Source organism: Symphalangus syndactylus, chromosome 4, assembly GCF_028878055.3.
Source record: "Symphalangus syndactylus isolate Jambi chromosome 4, NHGRI_mSymSyn1-v2.1_pri, whole genome shotgun sequence".
Lineage (NCBI taxonomy): Eukaryota > Metazoa > Chordata > Mammalia > Primates > Hylobatidae > Symphalangus > Symphalangus syndactylus.
This window is the reverse complement of record NC_072426.2, coordinates 17,039,967-17,065,940: the sequence shown is the minus strand read 5'-3', so window position 1 is coordinate 17,065,940 and position 25,974 is coordinate 17,039,967. Positions and strand designations below refer to the sequence as shown.

The following is a 25,974-nucleotide window of genomic DNA, read 5'->3' as shown; positions in this document are numbered from 1 at the left end:
TCCTGGCTTGCTGGCTTATTGTGCACTTGGCAGAGTAGAAGCAAAATCTCAGCAGTGACTGCACATTCTCTGCAACCAGCTTTGACCCAGGGAAAGAGGAGCCAGATTCTCACTCTGAGATGGTGCGGGGGCCAAACTTAACCCATTACACGTGCATTAGTAGTGGTCATTCTGCAGTTGATGGGCAACTCATACTAGGCAAGTGAAGGGAGTTGGCTAGGCTTTTCATCTTTTAAACTTTTAATTTACATTTTAAACTCAAATCTATTATCAGTGCCTCAGATACAATTGAATCTTAAGTCTTTAAAGACCCCTTAAAACCAAAGTAGACTTTTTTTTTAATGTGTCCTCACTTTCTGGTAGTCACTTTCCCTTTCCCCCTAGTCTCCAGTTTTATCCCAACTTAGAGTCCACAAACTTATCAGACCATCTATGGTCTTGGACTTGGGTCTTTCTAGAGGGAATCCTAGTGCATGACTTCAGATGAGCTGTGCCAGTATACCCAGTGCCTGAGACACTCTGAACAGAACAGTGTAGTAATTCATTTCCATCACGCCATAGTACTGGAGCAGTACCCCAGTGTGTGTCTACATTGGGCCAAGGATTCTTGGCCCTGCCATTCTCTAAGAGGATATTGAGCACAATCTTGTGTAGTTGAGCAACCAAGTTAACATGGGGTCGTTATGTGGTGTTTCAGAGCAAACTCTCATAGCAGGTACCTCGTGGATCAATCTTCTTTAGCACTACATGGCCATAGTCTGGAATAACTTCATCTTGGGTTGAGTGTGTTCCAGGTGTAGTCTCATAACTTCTCATCTGCCACATCTTTGCCAACTTCCTTCTGTAGTTAAGTTGCCAGACAAGCACTTCCTGATTTGCTAGTACATGTAGAGGGCCTGTCAATCCATTCATGACTGTTGCAAAGGACAGATAAGGGCTTGAAGGGGCACTGCCTAACAAGTTGCTGATATGGGCGCTTACATTGCTGCCCTCATGGTCAACTGTGGATGGTGTGATACAGGTGCATGAGCTCAGTGAACTGGGCATCAGTATAGCCTAACATGTTGGTGAAACTGTGGGGCCAGTGCAGCTCGGAGTCAATGCCCCCAATATTTTTGCCCTTTTAGTAGACATTTTGGTGGATCTTTGCTGCAACACAGGTAGCTTTGTGATCAGATCCACACAGTCTTCATAAATCAGCTCCCAGTGCTTGATAGCTCTGCATATGCTCAGGCAGTATTACTTACACTGTTGAGGGCTATGAAGGCTGCACTGAGCTGAAACATGGGATGTATATTGGTGGGAAAGTTGTCCGGCATGGTGACCACATGGGAGGGTAGAGCTGTCCTCTTTGCCCACTTTTTTGAAAGCCAAGATACCTGTTTCCTCTGTTGGGATCTGTTCAGCCACCAGCAACTGAAATAAACCCTCCAGCAGGGGTTCTTTCTTACCCTTAGCCTTGGGTGGCAGTTTTTGGCACTCAGGGACACTAAAGCCTCAGAAATGGATGCTTTCATTAGGATCAAGAACTGATGTTTCATATACCAATCCCTTCATGCCTCTCAGGCCACCACACATCATGCCCACAGTGTTTTGGCCCACCACTCTCTTGCCACGTTGCCGTCTGAAGATCTTAATTCTGGCCTGCTCCTTGGGTATCAGGTAAGCTGATATGTCTTCCAAATTCCTGGAGGAGGTACTGGCATGCCAGGCAGCAAGAACAAGACAAGATACGTAATTTGTTCCCAAGAACTGGGTGACAGTAGTGAGTAAAGCCATGGTGGGCCAACTCTGGGCTCTGATAGGCCGAGAAGGAAGGAGAGAGCTGCGGCAGGAACAGGAGCCTATGTTGCTGCACCAGGGGCCATGCCAGTGGGTAGACAAGGTTCTTGTTCTTTAAAATGAGGCTCATGCCTGTAATCCCAGCACTTTGGGAGGCCAAGGGGGGGTGGATCACCTGAGGTCAGGAGTTCGAGGCCAGTCGGGCCAACACAGTGAAACCCTATCTCTACTAAACATACACAAAATTAGCCGGGCATGGTGGCAGGCACCTGTAATCCCAGCTACTCAGGAGGCTGAGGCAGGAGAATCGCTTGAACCCAGGAGGCAGAGGTTGCAGTGAGCCTCTCGTGCCACTGCATTCCAGCCTAGGTGACAGAGGGAGACTCCGTCTCAAAAAATAAATAAATAAATAAATAAATAAATTAATTAATTAATTAATGTGACTAAAGTTTGAGAAAAGTACAAATACACCAGGCACCTTATGATAGAGGTAGATGGAAATTAAGTTTGACGAATGCAGCACTTGAAGAAAGGCCATCACAACTCAGGAGTATTAGAAACCCTTGGCTGTAGATGTGCCTGGAAATTGAAGGTCTGTTTGCCACACGACTGCGAATCATCTGCTATACAATTGGCAACTTACACTGACATTTTCTTCTCTGTTGCCATTGTGTTTGTCTATCCCAGGAGGAACCCCCATGTATCATCCCTCCCAACTCTTTTTCTCCCCTTGACCCAGCTGTTCATTTCCAATTCTTTTCTGGATTACTCTGGCAGAGACATTAAGCACATTTACATAATGCATATTTTAAAAAGCACCAAAAGGAAGATCTATTTAATCTTACAGTAGACCCAATTCTACCATTTGGTTGTTCAGTCCACAGCAGGACATTTTCTGATTAATATTCTGACAGATTAAACAAAAGGAATGGATTGCTGGCTTGTATTTTTACGTGTATCTTACGAAATCGATTTGTTTTAAAAAATGAAAAAACAGAAATGCAAAAATGATTATGAAAACAAATACACTTCATATCTGTATGCTAGCAAAGTTTCATTTCAGATAAAAAAGCTACATGTTGAATTGATTAAAAATGATTTACTGAGAAAATATACATATGATGGCTTAATATTCCTTCCTGAGTTTAGTTGAGTTTAGGTTATAAACAAATGCTAAAATGAACTGCAAATATTTTAAAGATTATTTGTATAAAAATACATTTAAGGAGTGTGAAACTCAAAAAGATTTCATTTGAAGTTTAGCTGACAGATGTTGCTTTATGTTTCAGTAAGCTAAAGTAAAAAGTGGTTGATATTTTATAGTTCATTTATCAAAGTAAATTCATAAAAAGTTTTACCTTATTCTCATAGAATTGAAATGCTTTAGTTTTTTGTAGGAGTATGTAAATTCTTTCAAATCTAATTGTGGCATCAAAATAAAATTAAAGTAATGATGAAGATCTGCAGAACTTCAAGACTTCCTTCAAAACAAAAAGCATATTTAAAATCATTCTGAGTTTTTCGGTTCTTTTGGCCTGGGCAGCTTCCTGCATGTCTTGTCATAACTCCCATGTTAAATTTAGTCATATATTCAGAAAATGGAGAGAAGTACTCACCACTGGCAGGTGAAAACAGGAAATAAAAATATTGACTTGGGATGTTCCCAGGGCCATTAATTAAAGGATTGTAGTTCCTAAGGCCACCGTGAATAGGAAAGTGGGCATAATTACCTCATTGGGCACCCGCTTTATTCCAATTCATGGTGCCTATAATTTCTGGTTATGTGAGTAACATGGCAAAATAGATTGCATTGTAGTGAATTTTTTTAAGTGCCTCTTAAAGATCTTCTATTTTTAAAGTCACAAAGAATCTTCACTTTTCCATTTCCTCTCTTTTGGAAACACCTGGGATCTTTTGGAAATGCCTAGTCTTGCATTTTGATGCTTTAGTTCTAAACAAAATGAGCACACACCTGATCACTGATGGTACTGTTTATCTGGAAGACCAGGCTGTTTCGGATCTCATAGGACCCTGAACTAGAATTGCTATAAAAATGGATATATATATATATATATATAAAATATATATATTGTTGTTGTTGTTGTTCAGGTTCTGATTAGAACACTAAGATAAATTATTTGGAAAAAATTTCTTCAAGAGAAAGGTATTCATCTAGGAATCATCTATCAGAGAGTTATGTGTTATCTTGGAAAGTTAAATTGATGGAATTTACTGAGAGGTGATGACTTTTGCTTTTAGAAAAATATAAAGGCAATTCGCCATTTAACTTAGCAGTTTTCAAGGCTTATGGCAGTCTGCATCAGACATTTACACTGAATGTACTTTGATTATGGTATAAATCACTCAAACTGTGTCCATTTTGTTTGAAAGTATTGTTTATTGAATACATTGCCTACAGATGATATCAGGGAAATAACTTTGATTATAAACCATAACTGATGGATTAGATGGTAAGGCTTAGTTCCAGAGGAGGGGGTTCCAAGATGGAGTTTCAGTTAGCGCAAGAGGGTAAGACTTGGAAGTTCTTGTGGGCGAGGCATCTTAGGGGGACAATAAAATCCACTCCTGCTCTGGCTCCACTCCTACCAGATAAAGAGATGTTTGGAATATGAGATCCTGGAGGACTTGTCTCTTTCTTAGGGCCTGAAAAAATGAGTATGAATATTGCCTGACTACATTGTAAGGCACCAATATATTTGGCTCTCAAAAGGGAGAATAGTTTATTTAGAAGCCAGTTGTCCCTGAAGAGTTCTCCCCATTGTGATAAGGGGATGCTAGAAAGTGGGTTGGGCTAGTGGCTGCAGAACAGGCGGACATGGTGTCTGCCTGTGTTACCCCTACTGGAGGGATGGTCCTGCCTGAGGTCAACCACCAACTTAACACCAGACACCTCCACCCACTTCTCATGACTAGACACCCCAGGGGAGGGAAAAGGGCAATTCAGAACTGAGTTTATGCCTTACTTGACTGAAAAACTCTGAAGTGGCTGAGAAAAAAAAATACGTGGAATTGACTTAATTAAGTTTCCGCCATCCAGCAACTAAGCTCAATTATAAAGACATATATTATTTTACATATCTGATTTTTCTCAGCTAAAAATATTGTGCTGACAAAGATTGCTGTAATTTCAGTAAATGTGCTCTATTTCCTACGTGGATGTATAAAATGATTTTGGAGCATTTGTTTGATACTAGGATCAGCTTCATAGATAGGATTGTAAACTATTTTATAAAGTCCTTTTAATGGATTAATAAGGAGAAATTAATTACCATATGTTGATATGCTCAGAGATGTTTACGTAACCTATTAGTTGATTGGAAATTTTAAAATAATTAATGTTTCAAGTAAGAAATCACCAATAGCAGAAGTTCAACATATCAATTACAAAAACCTTCAGGATTTTGCCTGCCAATTTCTAGAAATGCTCACTTAAGGGACAGATTCTATTCTGTGAATGCATTTAGAGTGTTTGAGCTGATTTCATGACATCCTAAATTTTTTCGTAATTGTAAGACCATTGAGAGAACCATTGAATTACATTTTTGAATTAAATACTTTTTTTTTTTTTTGCTTTTCTTACTTTTTAAAGCGGTTGAACTTAATCTTTTATTGCTCTAAAAATATGGCTCAAGTAATTTGTAAGGATTTCCCTTAAGGATGTATTTTTTTACATACTTGGTAATCAACCATTTCTCCAAAGGTTTTGGAGACATCAACGTTCTGAGTATGGCTAAGACTTGGGTGGTTTTACCCAATCACAGAACTCCCTATGTTCACTATAATGCATATCATAGATCTAGGTTTATGTCTAGACAAGTTCTACACTCTGAGACCTCAGTGCTTTAGAAGATTGTTTTGGATTTATGTAGCCTAAAGTAACTAATGATTGTGCTGCATAATTTCTGTTAGGAATCTGTTACATGTCCAGTCATTATCTTTCTTACCTTTATCTTTTTTCATCTGAGTTGATTTTCAGATACATTCTTTCTTGGTAGGTATTATATTATGCTCATTGCTGAAATTCCTAAAGATTACTTCCTATTGCTTTTCAATTATTATTAATAGATTTGCATGTAATGTTATAGGAAACCTAGGATGGGTGGTGTTTCTAACAGGCTGTAACCTCAGCCTGAAAAGACTTGTTATGGAAAGTTTTAAGAAAAGCTTATGTATTTTTGACATATAATAAACTGCAAACATTTAAAGTGTACAATTTGATATGCTTTGCAATAGATACATACCTGTGAACCTATCACTCTAATGAAGATAATGAACATATTCATTATGTCCCAAAGTTTCCTGTGCCATGGTAATAACTCCTTCCTGCCTTTCCCTGTCCCTCTTTTCATCCCCACGCAAACACTGATCTGTTTTCTGTGACTATAGATTACTTTACATTTTCTGGAGTTTAATATAAATGGGATTGTACTATATGTACTAAAGTTTTCATCTTAATTCTTTCACTGAGCATAAATATTTTGAGATTTGTTACATGTATTGATAGTTCATTTCTTTTCATTGCTTTTTCCCCATTGTATGGCTGTATGACAATGTGTTTATCCACTCATCTGTTGGTGGTTATTGGAATTATTTCCATTTTGTGGCTTTTACTAATAAAGCTGCTATTAAGTCATTATATGGACATATGTTTTTATTTTCCTTTGTAAATACCTAAAAGTGGAATGGCTGGATCTTATAGTAGGTGTAGATTACACTTCTTAAGAAATGGCCAAACTGTTTTCTAAAGTGGTTGTGGCGTTTTACATTCTATAAGCAGTGCATGAGAGTTGTAATTACTCCATATTGTTGACAATCGCTCACTTGGTATGGTAAGTCTTTTTAGTTTTAGCTATGTAGTGGTATCTCATTGCACTTTTAATTTATACTTCCTTAATGTTTAATGACATTGAAACACTTTTCCTGTGCTTCTTTGACATGCAGATATCTTCTTTTATAAGTATTTGTTGAACTATTTTGCCTGTTTTAAAATTTTTACGTATATAACTCAGAGATTCCAAGCCCATTCATACATTTGGTTATTCATTAGAAATACTCACAGGACTCAGAAGCAGCAGTATTCCTGACTATATTTTTTTAGTGATCAGCAATGGGAAAAGATACATCAGGTAGTCTGGAGGAATCCCAGCACAGACTTCCAACATTTTCTCTCTCAAGAGGGATCACACAGAAATGCTCCTCCTTCACCAGTGAAATGCAGCAATATATGTGCAGTGTTTTGGCCCAGGAAACCTTGTTTGAGACTTAGAGTCCAGAGTTTTTATTTGGGGCTAGTTATATAACTACCCTTTGCTGGTGTGGCCAGCCACACGTAGCAAATTCCCAGAAGGGAAGCAAGTATTCACCATCAACCACATTTTCTTGTACAATCAGTGTAGGCAAGCTGGTACAACAACAGTACAGTAACTCATGTAGACAAAACAGGCTTATTAACATAGAAAATATTCTGAAAGCCAAATCCTCAGATGCCAGCCAAAGGTCAATTCTGCAAGCAGACCCATCTAAAGATAGTAACCCCCAAAAGGCTGTGTTATCTCTCCCTCTCTCTACACACACACACACAAACATACACAATTTTATTTTCACCAAAATGATCTTATTACTGTGGGATATCCAGAAGAAGTGAGAATATGGTAAACCAGAAAAAGTCATTATGTTGGAAAAAGTAAATAGCATAAGATACAGGGAAGCACAACGTTTGGGAATGTGGTATTTGCCTTGGTGCCATAGCTGCTGGGATTTGAGTCAGATGTAATTTATAATAATATGGTAAGGAATCCAGTTTCACCCAAAGGTAGAACTTGCTTGATCTGATTGGAAAGTGAGGCTGAGAATAGGATGAGATTTATAAAAACATAAAACTTTCATCTGGATTGTTCTTCAGCATGACCGGAAGCCTAGGGGACATTTTGGAGGCGAGTTAAGGAATGAATTCAGTGGAGGGGGGTTACCACTCTGGTAGCACCTCAAACCCAGAAAAGAAATCTTCGGGATGAACATGCCCTGCTCCCTCTGGGAGGCTAGATGGGTGCCTTTGGGGACGGGAATCTTTGTACATCAAGTCGTGTTGCCCTCTTGAACTTATTTTGATTAGTGCTTATTAAACTGCTTGTCTTAAATTCTATGTCCCACCCTTTTTACCCATGAAAGGTCATATAATAAACAATGACCTCCCCAACATTCTGGTGGTAAAAAGTACTTCCCATGAGGCTGTTTTTTCTTTTTCTAGGATGTTCCTCAGTGCAAGCCAATGGGGTATGAAGGAGAATGAGGATGTGTGTAAATAATGTTCTACTGGCCTATCTTAATCCAAGGATAGGTTTTAGAGTATGTGGTGGAACTGACGACCGGAATCCTTCTGGCAACATTGTATAACTGTTGCTTTTCTTAATTTGTTTTTTGATAGCCATGTAAAGCCTTTCCACTAGGTTCAAGATTAGGCTTCCTGAAAAGTACTTGAAGAATAGGTATCAGATATGTTCCTGTTAATAGGTGAGAGGCACTGGCTTTGAATTTATATTATTATGTGAAAAGGAAGGCAGTCAAGAAAGAGAGTTGTCTAGTTAGGGTCACCCCTGCTTAGTGAGAGGATGTGAATTTACATTAAAGGTAAAGTTACAGTAAAGGTAGTTAAGAATGGATAAAGGGACTAATTGAAATTTGTCTTTGATGAAAATAGTAGATATTTAGTTTATGGGCTGTCATCTGTAGTTTGATTATGCTGCTAAATTTTTTTAGGTCAAGTTATCAAATGTAAATTTTCTAATTTTACCTTCATGGGAGATATGGATTTTGTTATCTGTATCTTTTGGAATTGTGTTAAAAATCAAACAAACAATTCCTATAAAGCTTTTCACGCCTCATGCAAAACATTGGTTGAGGTAACCTTATTTATTGAATGCTAACTTTATTAAATGAATATCATTTCTGTCAGTGCCATAATTATTATTGTGCTAATTGTGAGTTATTGATATGCTTAGTGCCTAAGGAGCAGAAACCCACGTAAAGATATTTAAAAGCTTTCAGGTCCTCTACTAATCCAACACTAATCATAGCCCTGAAATATTTTGATATTACATTCCAGATATGGAGAGGGTCTCCATACATCTATTTAGCATGTTGCCATTTCAAATATTACTTTCCTCTTTCTAATGGAGACAAAGATGACTCATCGAATTCAGTTAGTTTCTTTAAACTACTTCATGCTTCTTGAGATCAACTGTGGCAAAAGTAGAGGAAAACAATTTTCAAAGACAAAGAGGTGATGTTAGCAGTGAGCAGCAACATCTAGACCATGTCTGTATTGGCACAGAGTGAAGTAAGGATCTGGTCATCAAAGGATTAATTTGTTCTGAGTAAATAGTCATTTCTGATGATACTGTTGATGATGATGGTAGTGGTGGTGGTTGTGGTGAAGATATCCAAACTACCACTGTTTGAGTACTGATGAGGTGTCAGGCAATGTTCTGAGCACCATTCTTGCATGAATTCATTTAGTTATCAAATAACTCTAAGAAGTAAGTCTTATTTTTACCCTCATTTTTACAGACAAGTAGATTGAAGAACAGATGGATTAAATAAATTGTTCAAGGTCACACACTAGTAGTGGTAGAGGCAGGATTCATCCCTAGGCAGTTTAGTCCTGATACTGTACTCTAAACCACTGTTTTTTAAATATGCAAAAGTGACAATGTTATGTAATCTAATGTTCTAAATGATAATCTAATGTTATAAACTCTCTAACCACCTCACATGATTGTCTTCAGAGACAAAAAGGATTGGTGAATGGGAAGCACTTTTAAAACTCAGAATATAATAAATAACACAAGGATGAATTATTTAACCAAAACCTTTTATCCAAATGTTTTTAATATTTTTAAAACCATGGTGAGCTTGCTTGACTTTATAGACAGGTGTTTAAATCCAAGGCTAAAGATATTACTGTTTACTTTCTCTGGGAAGCCTAATGCCTGAGTCAAAAAGAGGAGAGCCTATAGGGAATGTTTAAGGGTGTTAGATAGGCTGTTTTGCTTCAAAAGCCTTCATAACACATCTCTTCTGGTTCTGGGAACTCCTCCATTTGAGGCAGAATGGTACAAAGAAGAACTAGTGCACACAAAATCAGGGCTGATGTGGCTGGTACAGCAGGCCAGTGAGGTGCAGAGGGTGGAGGATGGGCCTGGCTTCGGTTTCTGGTACTTTTAAGGCCCTTTCCACGTTTAACAATCCTTTGGGTGATGGTCATGCCTGTTAAAATGCACAGCCTCATAGGATCGACCTAATCAGTAATACCTAGTGAGAATTAATTAATTAGATTATTCTCAGGTAAACATACTAGGGAAGGGCTTGCATTAGGGTTAATGGTAGTTGGAGGTGGGTAGAGGGAAAAGCGAATGGCCACAGGAGGAAGTCCTGTGGAGCTGGTAGCATCAAGAGGGTGCTCTAGATCCTTGAGAGGGTCCTACAGATTCCCAACAAGTGGCCCGTGGTGTAGAATAACGAGAACGGAGTGAGATGAGGAAGGCAGGATCGGAGCTTTTCATTTCATGTCATTGCTTGTGTCTGTTTTTTATCATAGGTCCACTTCCCCTACTGCCCCCTTGTACCCTGCAGCCTTTCCCTTACCTCAGGAAAGATCTAAGGATTCCTTGACATGCCCACTCCCCACTCCCATTAATTAATTTCCTCATCCTCTGCACATACTAATGTTGAACTCTATTCCCTATCACTTGTTTTTTGATCCAACTTTCAAAATACACAAGCTATGGGAAGGAACTGAAAGGTGGAAAGAAAAGTAAATCTGAGATTACTGATTTTTTAAACCTAATAGTTTACTTCTTCCTGTAGTGTGAAAGACTGCCTTCTATGACTCTGCAGATAAAGTTCAGGAGTTGAAGCCTTATGTTTTGCATAGGAAATCATAGACTCACAGTTTTAGAGCTGAGTTTGACTGTAGTTCAGATCTTTTTCTTAAAGGGACAATTTAATGCATCCCCAAATATTTGAGACTTTCATAAAACATGGCAGGTCTTCTGATTCCCAGTACCATGAAATTTCCATTCCACTGCATCAAAATACTGAGTGCCCACCTATGTGTGTACCAACCCCCCCAGTATGTCCACACACACACGCACACACTTACTGGTTCTAAGACCAGTTCCTGTGCCTGAGTGGTCAGTGATGGAAACAGCTTTGCTACTATTTTCCCTTACACCGTTATTAGGCCTATGATTTGCACTTGGTATAGAGAAGTGGTTACCATGTTGAGTACATCTAGTTTGTCTACATATCTAAGTACTGGTCTAAAGTGATTTATTACTATTTTCATGATGTCAAGATTCCTAAGTGGCACCAGATGAAATTTCAAACTGGGACATGGTTACCCTGGTTACATTCCATTTTATGTTTTGAGACAGCAAAGAGAGATGGATTTGTGTTTGTGTTTTACAAACATTAGAATTAAAATCTCCTTAAGAACAGAGATTTTGTCTGTCTTGTTCACTAGTGTGTCAGCACCCAGAACACTGTTAATAACTGTTGACTGAAAAACATTAGCCTTATCATACATACTGATCTTTGCAGTAGAATCAAGCCCTGCAAATACTGTGCCCTTTTTTTGGTCTTGTCAACTGATTTCCCTCACCCCAACCCCGAATTTATTTTCTACTATAACATTACTGAAATTGACCAGATATAATTCAGTGACTATTATTTCCATTGATTATTTAGCAAAATCTATATAAAGCTGTTTTTAAATACTCAGTAAGTTCTGGGTGGAAAACAAAATTAATATTGGCACTGAATGGTTTAAATAATATCTGGACTTGAATGGAGAATGTATAGTGTACATTATCTCTGCTCAATGTCTCAGCATATGCCAATTTTGTGAATTTACTTGGCAGATCAGTATATATTTTTTCCCAGAAAGCTCTACTTCCATTTTATAGTTTGGCTAATCAAAGAACAAAAAGATTTTTCTTTTATTTTTGACTTTTTAAGCTTTAAAAATGAAGGTGGACATAGGAAGTCAGACTTACCCATATCCCTTTATGAGGATAGTGAAAAAAGTTATCAATCAGCTAAATGTGAGTTTAATAACAGAAATTACGGAAAATATTGCTGTCCTGAACAGTGGAAACTGACAAAATAATCGTGTTTACTTGGAGATAATAGGGAACCTACTTTCAGTTGTTCTTTTAGAAATAAAATAACCAGTGATTCTGTAATACTTTACCAGATTTGAGCAAATATTCCCTAATATATGTCCTCTTGTTTTGAACTAATTTAGACCTGAAGTGAGCATACTTCTGGTCTCAGTCTGATTTTATTTTAAAGGTTAGAAATATCCTGAAATTTTGAAGCAATGATTAATGTATATCTTATCATACACTGGACATCAAATTATTCAATAAGATTTCAACATATTACAAGTCTGAATACAAATGTCATAATTTTAATTTCGGTTCATCAGTATTGTATATTTATTGAAGGAAAGGCAAATTGACTTTTTACTTTTGTCTTTTCTTCTTTTAAAAAATAGTTTTATGAGATTTAATTTACATGCCATATAATTCACCCTTTTAAAGTGTATAATTTAATGGCTTTTAGTATATTCTCAGAGTTGCACATCCATCCTCACAATTTTAGGAGATTTTCATTACTCCAAAAGGAACCTCATGCCCCCACACCTCTTAACTGTCATCTCCTTTAGGTGAAATCTCCCTGACCCCAGGCAACTGCTAATCTATTTTCTATCTCAATAGACTTGCCTGTTCTGAACATTTCATATAAATGGGATCATACAATATGGTCATTTGTAACTGGCCACTTTCCTTTAGCATAATGTGTCCAAGGTTCATCCATGTGATAGCATGTATCAGTACTTCATTTCATTTTATTGCCCAATAATATTCCATGGCATGAATATACCACATTTTATTTACCTGTCCATCAGGTGATGGACATTTGAGTTTTTTACACTTTTTGGTTATTATAAATAATGCTGTTACGAATATTTATGCACAATGTTTTGGTGTATGCTTCCATTTCTCTTGGGCTTAAGTACCCAGGAATGGAATATACCTAGAAATGGAATGGCGTGGTAACTGTATATTTAACCATTTAAGGAACTTACAGATTGTTTTCCAAAGTGGCTTTACCGTTTTACACTCTCACCAGCAATCTATGAGGGTTTCAATTTCTCTATATTCTCATCAACACTTGTTAGTCTCTGTCTTTTTTTTTTAATTATAGCCATTCTAATGGGGATAAAGTGGTATCTTGTCATGGTTTTTGTTTGCATTTCCCTAATGGCTAATGATGTTGAACAGTTTTCAAGTGCATATTGGCCATTTTAATATCTTATTTGGAGAAATGTCTAAAATGTTACAATTTTAACTCTATATTCATGATGTATCCCCATCAACTTCCATTTTAGGAAATAAGTTTGAGCTGGTGACATGAGAGTTAAGGAAAAATCCAGTTACAAAAAGCTACATGTTATGTAATTTCATTGATATAAAATGTTTGGAATAGCAAATGCATGGAGACAGAGATTATTGGTTACTTAGGGCTTTGGAAGGGGAGGAATGGAGAATTACCACAAATGGTTGAAAGGTTTCCTTTTGGAGTGATGAAAATGTTCTAAAATTAGATCGTGGTAATGGTTATACAACTCTGTAGATATACTAAAAATGATTTAATTGCATACTTTAAATAGGTGAATTTTATTATATATGAATTATATCTCAATGCAGCTGTTTCAAAAAGCCAGAGTAAAAAGAAACAAAAACAAAAACAAGAAGTAGGCAGCTAGTCCTTTTGGGTATCTGTCTGTTGAACTCACAGTATTATACTTTCCTTCTCGATAGTTTGCATAGCTCCTAAGTGATGCTTAGTTAGAATAGAGAACAAATAATATGACGCGCACATTTGTTAACCTCTTTATCCCGAAACCAGGTGTCATTTAGTTCTATAACAGAGTATTTATTTTTTCTTTCTATTTCAGAGTAATAATTCAGATAAAGTTAACATTTCCAATAAAAATTGAGGTTTTTCATTTTTGATGTATTCTATTTTAAGCTAATAATAATGAAAACTTCAAAGTATAGTAAATTAATACCTTCTTCATTTGGCACTTTTTCAAATAACTTTTACTGAGAGGCTGCCATATGACAAACATTATGCTAGACAATTTTACATGTTGTTTTATTAACTCCACTTTATAGTTGAAAAGACTGGGGTTTCTGTGTTTATTTCATTTAGTAGCATAATTAGAATAGCATACTTTTGACTGTGCTATGATAGGCAGAGCAATTCTGCATTAATATCATTTCCCTTGGAATATCTTCAGAATATAATAGTTATAGGCATTCTGGTTCAAAGGAGTAGAAGATAGGAAGGGAAAAAAGTCACTGGTTCTAAGCAGTTGTGAAATCCAGCCAAGCATGTTTCCATAAGTGATGCTTAGATTCCTTTATTAGAAAAATAACCTGGGCCAGTCGCCGTGGTTCACGCCCATAATCCCAGCACTTTTGGAGGCTGAGGTGGGTGGATTACCTGAGGTCAGGAGTTCGAGACCAGCCTGACCAACATGGTGAAACCCTGTCTCTACTAAAAATACAAAAAAATTAGCTGGGTATGGTGGCAGGTGCCTGTAATCCCAGCTACTTGGGAGTTACTTGGGAGGCTGAGGCAAGAGAATTGCTTGAACCTGTGAGGTGGAGGTCGCGGTGAGGTGAGCTGAGAGTGTGCCACTGCACTCCAGCCTGGGTAACAGAGTGAGACTCTGTCTAAAAAAAAAAAGAAAAAAGAAAAAGAAAAAAAAGAAAAATAATCTGCCTTCTTGTTAAAGTATTTGATAAAACAAAATCCACATGGATTCCTTTAGGAATTGGAAGTCAATTCTTAGTTTGAAAATCATCCAGAAAACTTGACCTGGAATTTTTTTGTTAGTTAAAAGGTTTTCTCATCAAGGTAGATTAGTTTCATCCACATTTGAAATAAAGGAGAATTTTTAACTAGAGTCTAATTCTTTAGACTTGTCTCTCCAATGAAATTATATTCCAAAAATTAAGAAAAATTTCTGCCAAAAGATGCCAAGAGAATTCATTGCTTTCAGAACTGCATTAAAAGAAGAGAGTTCTTCAGGTAGAAGGGAAGTGATACCAGGTAAAATTTAGACCTTTCTTTTGAAGATAAAATGTCTTTTATCTTTACCAATCTTTTATCATTTCTGGCACTCTTCATTCTTTTGACTAAAAGAATTAAAAAATATCTTTAAAAGACACTTCATTGCTTAAGGCCAAAATAATTAGAATTGATTGTGGGGTTTATAACACGTGTAGAAGTAAAATGCATGACAATAATAGTATAAAGGATAGGAGAGGGAAGTGGAGGTGTGCTGTTGTAAACTTTTTTATAGCTTGTGTAATGATATATCACTTGAAGTTAGCGTGAGATAGGTTAAAGAGGTATGTTGTAAACCCTGAGCGATCACTAAAAAGGTAAAGAGGTATGGCAAACAAGACGATAGTGAAGATAAAATGGGGTACAAAAATACTTAATCCAAAACTAGTCAGGAAAAGAGGAACAAGGTGCAAAGAACAGATGGAGCATGGAGCACTATTAGAAAGATGATAGATTTTTCAACCATACCATATTAATAATTATATGTTGATAAGTACATAATAGGCAATTATATTACACATAAAATGCAAATTATTAGACTAAATAAAAAGCAAGACCAATCTTTGTCCTGTTTATAAGAGATCCACTTTGAATATAAAGTCACAGGTGAGTTAAAGTAAAAGAATGGAAAACATAATATTAAGCAAACACTAGTCAAAAGAAGCCAGAAGATGCTATATTAGTGTCAAACTGGACTTTAGAACAAAGAATATTACCAGGAATAAAGACATCACATATTAATAATAGGATCAATCTACTATGAGGATATAAACAGTTCCAAATGTTTATACAACTAACGTCTCAGCTTCAAAATACTTGAGGAAAAACTGATACAACTGAATCCTTTTCTTTGTTAGAAACTTTTAAGCTCCTCAGTAGCAATTCTATTAACTATTGGAATTTTTAAGAATCTAAATCCCATGGATGAGATTTTTAGATGTTTGATACAGCAGCATCCTACTACCAATTACCAAAATCTGTATTAGTTCTACAGGTCCTTCCTAGATAAACCAATCTCAATTTTTGCCTTCAGCTCAGATGGATAAGAAGGAATTAATATATGACATCTAAGCAATTAATGGCATTTTTATGAAGACAAAATTCTTACTCCAACATGGGCACCTTAAGCGTATTAATTAAAATGTTTATTCAAAAATACCAACTACATACCAAATACTTTCTGTATGTTATATAATTCACACAATAACCTATATTGCATATAAGGAAACTGGGCTGTAATGAGATTGTGTACTTGCTCAAGGTCACACAGGAAAGGGCAGAGCTGAGATTTGAACTCAGATCTGTTTGTTGTTGAGTCTGTGATCTTCCTACCATATCACATTCTTTCTCTCAAAAACACACAATGACTTGAAATAAAATAAAAAAAAACTTGAACTGGAATTTGGGTGTGAATGTAAGTGACAGTCATTCCCTGAATCATCAAAGAGATTGGAAAAGAAGGGAATGCCATTTGTTGGTTAACTGCTTTTGTTCTAGAGAACTACTAAACATAATTGCAGTTAGTTTAGGTAGAGACTCCCTTCTATAGGAGCCACACATACTAGTATAGTCTAAAGGGCGATAAGAAACCACGCAAAATTTGCAGTAATGTATACGCTGTAGTTTCACAAATCTATATACAGCACTGCTACATTAATATTTGTTGAATGACTGAATGGATGGATAGTATTTATGCAGTCAAATGATAATATCATGAGGTTTTACTGTTATTAATTCACCAGTTTAAAAAGCATGTGGACCAAAGTAGTGGGATTTATAGAAACTGTTGTTTTGCTGAAATTGATAAAATCTTCCTATTGCAATATTTCCATGACCTTATTAATTAACCAAGTCTTGCAAACTTGTTTTAGCAAAGGAAGTAGAACTGAATCAAAGATACAGAGAAAGCAAACTGGTTGAAGAAATATAAGGTTGAATTAAAAAATATCTTCTTCTGATTGCAACCACAATTTACAAACTATTTTGGAGATTCAAAACATCACAATCTGTGACAATTATCTTCATATTCACAGCTTGGACGTGTTCACTGCCTACATCTCATGTAACAGACAGTCAGCAGAATCAATGTGTTGCTAAGGAAACACACCTAGCATAAATATAAAAGGCATAACAGGTTCAAAGGGCTCCAGGGAATTATTCTAAAGCCATATAACCTGCCAAATAATTGGAACAATAAAAGTGGAAAATTAATTTCAAGCAAGACTAAACATTTCAACTGACTGCTGACAGGCTTTTAAAGAGTATATACATAGACAAGGAAAAAGAGGTGAGGACTTTTAAAGATCCAAGTGGCTAATTAATTGAGACTGAAGCCAAATGCAAGCATTGGGAGAATAGCAGAAAAATTTGGTTTCTGGTTTCACAAAAGAGGATTTACCTTAATCAAATTTATTAGTAAGAAGGATGAAGCTGCAGGGAACAGTCTCCTTGAAGCAGTTAAAAAATGGACCAATATTCTAAGCGTTGCAATTTGATGTGTTTCTTGGTCCAAGTAAAATATAACTAGGGTGTTAAAGGAAGTAGAGACAGAAATAGGAGACCTTTTTATGAATAGTTTTACAAGTGCACTTAGTTCTGGAGAGACCCTCTAGGATTAGCCAATGTGATGGAATTATTTTTAAAAGGTCTGGGAATGTACCAAGTGACTGGCATGCCAGTTGACATCACTCATAAGAAAAGTGCTAAAAGGTGTTTTGAGGGTCAAATGAAGAAACACTTGGAAGCTTACTTGCTTGATGAAAGAATGCCAACTGATTTTTTCAGATGGGAGAGAAATGCTTCATTAACTTGTCAAAACGTCAGAAAGGTATTATTTCTGTGGAAGAAAAGAGGTGTTATAACATATCCTTAGCATTTCTATAGTGGGCAATTTACTGAAATGCTCCACTGGGGTTAAAACGATCTCCTCTCTTAAAAGTGGCATAATGGGAAAATTGGTAGATTGAATTGAAACTTGCTAAATTGTAAGAAACAGAAGTTATTTGGCAATTGAATCATTGCTAGTTCAGAAAATCACCCTCCAGAGGACTTAATTTTGGCAGCCATGCGGATAGCTTCCTCTTTTTAGACAAAATCTATGTAAAATCCCCCCTTAGGCACTGTGTGCATAAAAAGTCATATAGTACATGAGGTGTGACAAAATTATTTTTTAATAAAACTTATTTTGAAATAAAACTTAAAATCTTACACACTAAGGAAAAGTTAGTTCCATCAAAGTCATCAACTTGGCAGGCTTCATACTCATTTCAGGGATGCCGCCTTTGGACAACTCATTTTTGGAATTTCTCTTGTGGAATTGTCCCACAAGGCCTTGCAAACTTTGAAAATTGTATTTCACGGTAAAAATTTTTCATGCTTTGAGCAAAAATATTATATTTGGGAAAGGTCCAAAGAAATCAGAGGCTCATCTGGTAAAGAAAGTGAGTGATTAAACTGTTATTAATTTTTTTAAAAAATGAGGTGTAACTATTAAGTAAAGAAAGTGATATTCTTTTGTGGCTTGTAACCTGATTTTCAAAGTAACTCCTAAAACGTTTTAAACATGTTTTGATCAGTCAGTTATGCTTGTAATGGGACTAAAGATTTTCAAGGTGACTGCTTTGAAGGACAGTTTTAGAATTGGTAGTTGGTATGCTGATTAGAAAGCCAGTCTCATGGTGTTTTAGCTTATAAAAGGAGAGAAGTAGAAATATATTGATGTCTAGTAAAAATTCCTTGGTGATTTTAAGAAATGAGAGCAATATATTTTAACATTTTTCTAGAAAACGGAAAAGCCAAATTTTTGTTGTGGTTTGCTGTGGTGAGAAGAGCATGGTACCTACCGGAAGTCCAGAAGTGAAGCTATGTGAACTTGGGTAAGTAACTTTGACATCTTTTAGTATCTACTTTTATCTTAAAAATTGGATTATTTTTACTTTTGGACAATGACCAAAATATTATTGTCCCATTTGAAAAACATATTCACACACACCCGTTAAAGGGTGATTGTGAAGTTCAAATGTGATACTGTATGAAAATGCATTTTGAGAATGCTAATGCACAGTATATGTAATGTATTGTAATTTCAGAGAAAATATTTTATTGAGCAAAAATTAGAAGCATATAATGATATCAGACTTTGTTCTGCATCCTGACTTCCTTCCAACATTAAGCTGTTGCTTTCATTTTTGTATAAACAGAGGCATGGACTTTGTCACAGCTTTTTCATACATAAAAGAAAGAGAGATGATACTTGCCTTTGAGTTATCACATGAAAATACAATGGAGTATCAGTAGAAACACTTAGAAATAAAGGCCTTGTATAAGTGTAAATTTACATTGCCAAGTGAAATGGCTTGGTAAGTGCCTGGCACACAGTCAGTTTACAAGACATTCTATTTATTATCGATATTCTTAGGCTTCATGGACAATGGTTTGTCATTGAATGTCATACTTTTGAATGTACGTATCCAGAACTCAGATTTGAGCAGGTTTTCTAGTAAAAGTACTGATATTTTATTTTTTTAATGCCTTAATTGTAGTCCAAGAGATCCTAGAGATGAGAAAAAAAAAAGTTCCCTTTAGCAGTAGAAAAATTCACCACGTGATGGAAAATTTGACTTGAATAACAAGAATTACGTTGGACACAAAAGATTGAGAACAAAAGACCTTAGCTTTAGCTTCAGATTTCTAAATTACATATTAAAATTGGGCATATAATAATAGAAACATCATGCAAATGCTTGGAACTTGAGATATTTTGCATTTGGCATGAAAAAAATCATTGAGGCTTCTGAAATAATGACATTTTGTCATTACTCTCTCTTCTCTATTAGTGGTCCAGGCTGATATGTGTTGTAAATAATCCTTTTATGCCCAGGAAAAGATATTGGATAGTCTCGATGTAGTGAGGAAAACAGCAATAATACACCTTCTTAGACAAGAAGTCATCCCTTTCTCCAGTGTTCTCCACTGTGCATCCAATAATTCTCTGTGCTTGATTTTGCCATGTGAAAATTCAAGCTCTGAGATACAGTGAGAAAGAAAGTGAGAGAATGTTTGGGACACAGGGTGATACCTCAGTACAGCTAACTATTATAATTTTGTTTAAGAAACTCTGAAATCTATCTTGGCTTCAGCACACCAAGGAGCTAGATATACTATATCACATGTTAGGAGTTCTTCCTCTACCTCATGAAATGTTTCCAAAATGTGTCCATGTTTTGTGAATCTAGTGGTAAAGAATGGGAATTATTGTTTTATGGGCTGAGAGCTCACACCTCATTTCACAGACGTTTCATGAAGTGCCCAACTAGTTATCATAAGATCCAAATTCTATTTCTTGGTCCAGGTAGAGATATTCTGAATGGACAAGTATAAGAGAAATAGCTTTATCTAGATATAGAATTTGGGGAGGGAGGAGATATTTACTATATGCAACAAAATTAGGGAAATTTTTATCAGGTAGAATTCAATCCATCAAGATATCAATGTAAAACAATAAACAGCAGTCTTTGAATTTGGGATTAATGAAGTGATTTATTTAATATGCCTAAATCTTAAAACAGAATAATACCTATGTTAGTTTCATTATAAATTAATTTAAACACACAATTTTAAAAAATAGATACTTCTTCATGGACTAATGATATTGCTGGGGACTGGGGATAAGACTGGGGGGCCAAGAAGGAGGCTTTTCTGATCATTTGGGACTCTCATTTTTTGTGTTATCACAGTTCTTCCTTTTTTTTTTTCCTGGCAATCCCATGGAAATCTTGGAATTGTCTCTTTTCAGTTTCAGGTCTTTATTCTAATTTTTTAATGCACTTGATCAAATTATAGGCTTTATCAATTGATTTATACAATCACTTTGCTTCACCCTTATATACTCTGCAGAAATCCTGACTGCTCAACCGGATAAATCATTTTAGTATGTTTACTTGACCTTGTAGCTGTCTGAAAAATTTTTTATCTATGTATGTGTGTCAACATATTTTCTGCTGTCTGCTTTCTCTGGTTCACTATGTGAAGGTAAGGTTTATAATTCATTTTCTTTAGTGGGAAAGTGATTTGTGTTTGAGATCCATGCAGAAAACAGATGCTCAATAAATAAAAAAGACTGCTTTGACTACAGGTAACAGAAAACTAAGGATGTCTTAAACCATTAGGATGTTTAAGTTGTTGAATAGGAAGCCCAGAAGTAGGCTGTATGGGAACAGTTAACTAGCTTGGTGATGCCGCAAAGAATCCCGACACCTTCAGCCTCTGTCAGGATGCTGGCCTTGTCCTGTGGCTCAAGTGCAGTCACAGAGGACTGCTGCAGCTCCTGACACTAGTCGCAATGTGACGGCATCTAGAGAAAAAAGAAAGAGCAGGGGTTAAATGGGATCACTCAACGTGTATGTCTCTTTTTTTAAGGCTGGAATATTTTCCAGAAGCAATCAGATATTTTCTACATAGTAATTTCCAGAATTATGTCTCATGGCCCCCTGAGCTACAAAAATGGCTGGAAAAAATAAATTTCTATTATTTCTAGACTCTCTGAACTGAGAGCAGGTTTAGGCTATTGAATGGGTAACAAAGGATTCGTATCAATTACAGGCCAGGCGCAGTGGCTGACGCCTGTAATCCCAGCACTTTGCGAAGCCAAGATGGGCGAATCACTTGAGGCCAGGATTTTGAGACCAGCCTGGCCAACATGGCAAAAATCCATTTCTCAAAGAAATAAAAAAGTTAAAAAAAAGATTTATATCAATTACAGTGATTGTATTTTAATTTCCTGTTATACATAAATGTCCCTCTTTCCGCCACAGCGGGACACTTCTAGTATCTTTTAATATCACGAGAGCTACATATACCCATGCCTCTGTTCTCTATTCATTTCTAAACTGTGTCATAAAGAACAATAACAATTCTTAATTGCACAGTTATGTGGATAAACACATAAATTTTCATGCACTAGCAATGGGTGTTTTGCTGTTTCTCACATATACATATGTGTGCTGGATAAATATTTTAAAAAATTAAGAGCAGAAACTGATCCAACACTGGAATTTCTCTGAATATCACTGGATAAATGTTCATTGCTACAATTAAAGCAAAAATTAAAGTCTACGCTTGATTAATGTAGAAACAAAAATGTTCCATTAATAAAAATAACTATTGCAGTAATATATATAAACTATATATAAAATAATGTTAATATATATAAAAGTAATAATATAATAAATAATGAATTAATTAATTCAGGAACCGTTCAAGGAAATGAAGACACAGGAATGAACAAAACAGGTAAGATTTCATAGACCTTGTATTCTGTAGGCGAAACAGACAATAAACAGATAAGTAAATACACAGTATGTCAGATGATGTTAGGTGCTTGTGAAGAAAAATAGCAGAGAATGCTGTTTTGGGTGGATGGGTGTGTGAGGACTGTTGCTATTTTATGCAAAGTGATCATAAAAGGGCTCGTAGGTGTGATTCCTCACAGATAAATATTCTGAAGGAAGTGAGAGGACACGGGAACAAAGGGAAGTGACAAAGCCAGAAGTCAAGAGACAACTTGGCCTTTTTAACACACGGGAATACATAGTAACTTCAAAAACTTTGCTGAATGGAGTGTAATGTAAATGAATGAACATATATAAATAACATTTAGGTATGCTTGCCTATTGGTCTGTTGTTAAACACCAATTCTTCATTATAAGGGCACTGGTGAAATGAATTTTTTTTTAAAGATTTTTTTAGATTCAAGAGATTTGTATGCAGGTTTATTACATGGATAAATTGCATGATGCTGAGGTTTGGGCTTCTAAAAGATCCCGTTGCCTGAGTAATTAATATAGTACCTGATAGGTGGTTTTCCAACCCATTTCCCTGCTCCCTTTTCCCTCCTCTTTAGGAATCTTCAGTGTTTATTGTTCGTACCTTTGTATCCATGTGTACCCAGTGTCTAGTTCCCACTTACAGGTGAGAACATGTAATATTTGGTTTTCCGCTTTCAGCATGAATTCACTTAGGATAATGGTTTCCAGCTACATCCATGTTGCTGCAAAGAACATGATTGTGATTTTTTTTATGGCTGCACAGTATTCCATGGCATATATGTACCACAGTTTGAAGTGGAATTTTTAAGGGAAAGTCTGTCCTCATTCAATCTAGGTCATTTTCTTTGTCTGTGGACCCAATTCTTTGTTTCCTACTGGTTTTCTTATCATAACAGTTACTATTTTGAGTACTTACTATGTGTTGGATAGAATGTAAAATGGTTAAGACACAAATTTTACTTAATAATTTTCTCAGTCTTACAGACTGAGATACATCAAGGTTAACTTTTCCAATTTCAAAGCCAATAAGTGGCTAAAACAGAATTAGAACTTTGTTTCTTAAATTATACATTTCAAGCTAATTCACTAAAGCTCAGACTGAACTTATAATTTTCTTGTACTTTGTATCACATGCAAATTGAAAAAGGTATCTCCATGTCTGTAGCTGTTAAATATTTAGAATTTAGGTAAACTTCATTAATTTCTCTAGGAATATGGTTTTAAAATTATATTCCTTGGAGCACTATTGCAAAAGGTATTAATACTTTTTATATGAAAAAGTAGTTCCATGGTCAAATAATTTTTTAAGAACACCAGATTATAGAAAGGTAAACAGGTTACTTGAATATAGGGCTTCCCAAAGCCTTTACAATGCTAGTGATATGAATGCTCCATGAAATGAACATCTCTAAATTATTGGATTATGGAAGGGCTGTTTATGAAAGACCTCTAAGTGTCTGAATGAACTAGTTTATGTGGTACACAGTTCTTGAAATTATACTTCGGTTATGTCAGTTTCTATGAGATACTATTCAAGTCCACTCAATGCAGGAGGTTTACTATGTGATATGGTTTGGCTGTGTCCCCACCCAAATCTCATCTTGAGTTGTAGCTCCCATAATTCTCATGTGTCCTGAGAGGGACTCACTGGGTGAGAGTTGAATCATGAGGGTGGGATTTTCCTGTGCTGCTCTTGTGATAGTGTTGGTTTTATAAAGGGCAGTTCCCTGCACATGCTCTCTTGCCTGCCGCCATGTAAGACATGCCTTTCCTTCTCCTTTGCCTTCTGCCATGACTGTGAGGCCTCCCAAGCCATGTGGAATGTGAGTCCTTTAAACCTCTTTTTCTGTATAAATTACCCAGTCTCAAGTATTTCTTCATAGCAGTATGAAAATGGACTAATAGAGTAAATTGATACCAGAATAATGGGGTGCTGCTCTAAAGATGCCCCAAAATATGGAAGCCACTTTAGAACTGGGTAACAGGCAGAGGTTGAAAGAGTTTAGAGGGCTCAGAAGAAGATATAAAAATGTGGGAAAGTTTGGAACTTCCTAGAGACCTATTGAATTGCTTTGACCGAAATGCTGATGTGATATGGACAATGAAGTCCAGGCTGAGGTGGTCTCAGATGCAGATAAGTAACTTGTTGGGAAATGGAGTAAAGGTCACTCTTGCTATGCAAAGAGACTGGAGGCATTTTGTCTCTGCCCTAGAGATCTGTGGAACTTTGAACTTGAGAGAGATTATATAGGGTATCTGGCAGAAGAAATTTCTAAATAGCATAGTATTCAAGAGGAGGCAGAGCATAAAAGTTTGATTTTTTCTTTTTTTTGAGACAGAGTTTCGTTCTTGTTGCCCAGGCTGGAGTGCAATGGCGCAATCTCGGCTCACCACAAAACTCTGCAGCCTGAAGATGCATTAAAACAGGAAAACCCATTTTCTGGAGAGAAATTCAAGCCAACCGCTGAAATTTGTATAAGTAACAAGGAGCCAAATGTTAATCACTAAAATAATGGGGAAAATGTCTCCAGGGCATGTCAGAGATCTTCACAGCAGCCGTCACAGACCTGGAGGGCTAGGAGGAAAATATGGTTATGTGGGCTGGGCTCAGAGGCCCCCTACTGTGTGCAGCTTAGGGACTTGGTGCCCTGCATCCCAGCTGCTTCAGCCATGGATAAAAGGGGCTAAGGTACAGCTTGGGCTGTGGCCTCAGAAGGTGAAAGCCCCAAGTCTTGGCAGCTTTGTTGTAGTGTTGAATCTGAGGATGCGTAGAAGTTAAGAATTGAGGTTTGAGAACCTCCACCTAGAGGATGCAGGGAAATGCCTGATGTCCAGGCAGAAGTTTGTTGCAGGGGCAGGGCCCTTATAGAGAAACTCTGCTAGGGCAGTGTGGAAGGGAAATGTGGGGTTGAAGCCTCCACACAGAGTCCTCACTTGGGCACTGCCTAGATGAGCTGTGAGAAGAAGGCCACTGTCCTCCAGACCCCAGAATGGTAGATCCACTGGCAGTTTGCACTGTGGGCCAGGAAAAGCTCAGACACTCAATGCTAGGCTGTGAAAGCAGCTGGGAGGGGGTCTGTACTCTGCAAAGCCATAGAGGTAGAGATGTCCAAGGCCATTGGAGCCCACTTCTTGCATCAGTGTGACTTGGATGTGAGACATGGAGCCAAAGGAGATTAAATTGGAGCTTTAAGTTTTGACTGCCTCACTGGATTTCAGACTTTCATGGGGCCTGTAGCCCCCCTGTTTTGGCTGATTTCTCCCATTTGGAACAGGTGTATTTTTCCAATGCCTGTAATCCCATTGTATGAAGGAAGTAACTAACTTGCTTTTGATTTTACAGGCTATTAGGTGGAAGGGACTTGCCTTGTCTCAGACGAGACTTTGAATTATGGACTTTTGAGTTAATGTTGGAATGAATTAAAACTTTGGGGGACTGTTGAGAAGGCATGCTTGCTTTTCAAATATGAGGACATGAGATTTGGGAGGGGCCAGGGGCATAATGATATGTTTTGGCTGTGTCCTTACCCAAATCTCAGCTTGAATTGTAGCTCCCATAATCCCCTTGTGTCGTAGGTGAGTTCTGGTGGAAGGTAATTGAAACTTGGAGTGAGTTTTCACCATGCTGTTCTCGTGGTGG

The 25,974-nt window shown here is 36.8% G+C and overlaps 1 pseudogene; it reads right to left on the bottom strand.

Annotated features, from left to right (window-relative positions):
• Positions 1-393: 393 nt before the first annotated feature.
• Positions 394-1,779, bottom strand: LOC129480422 (citrate synthase, mitochondrial-like; annotated as a pseudogene).
• Between the last annotated feature and the right edge of the window lie 24,195 nt (positions 1,780-25,974).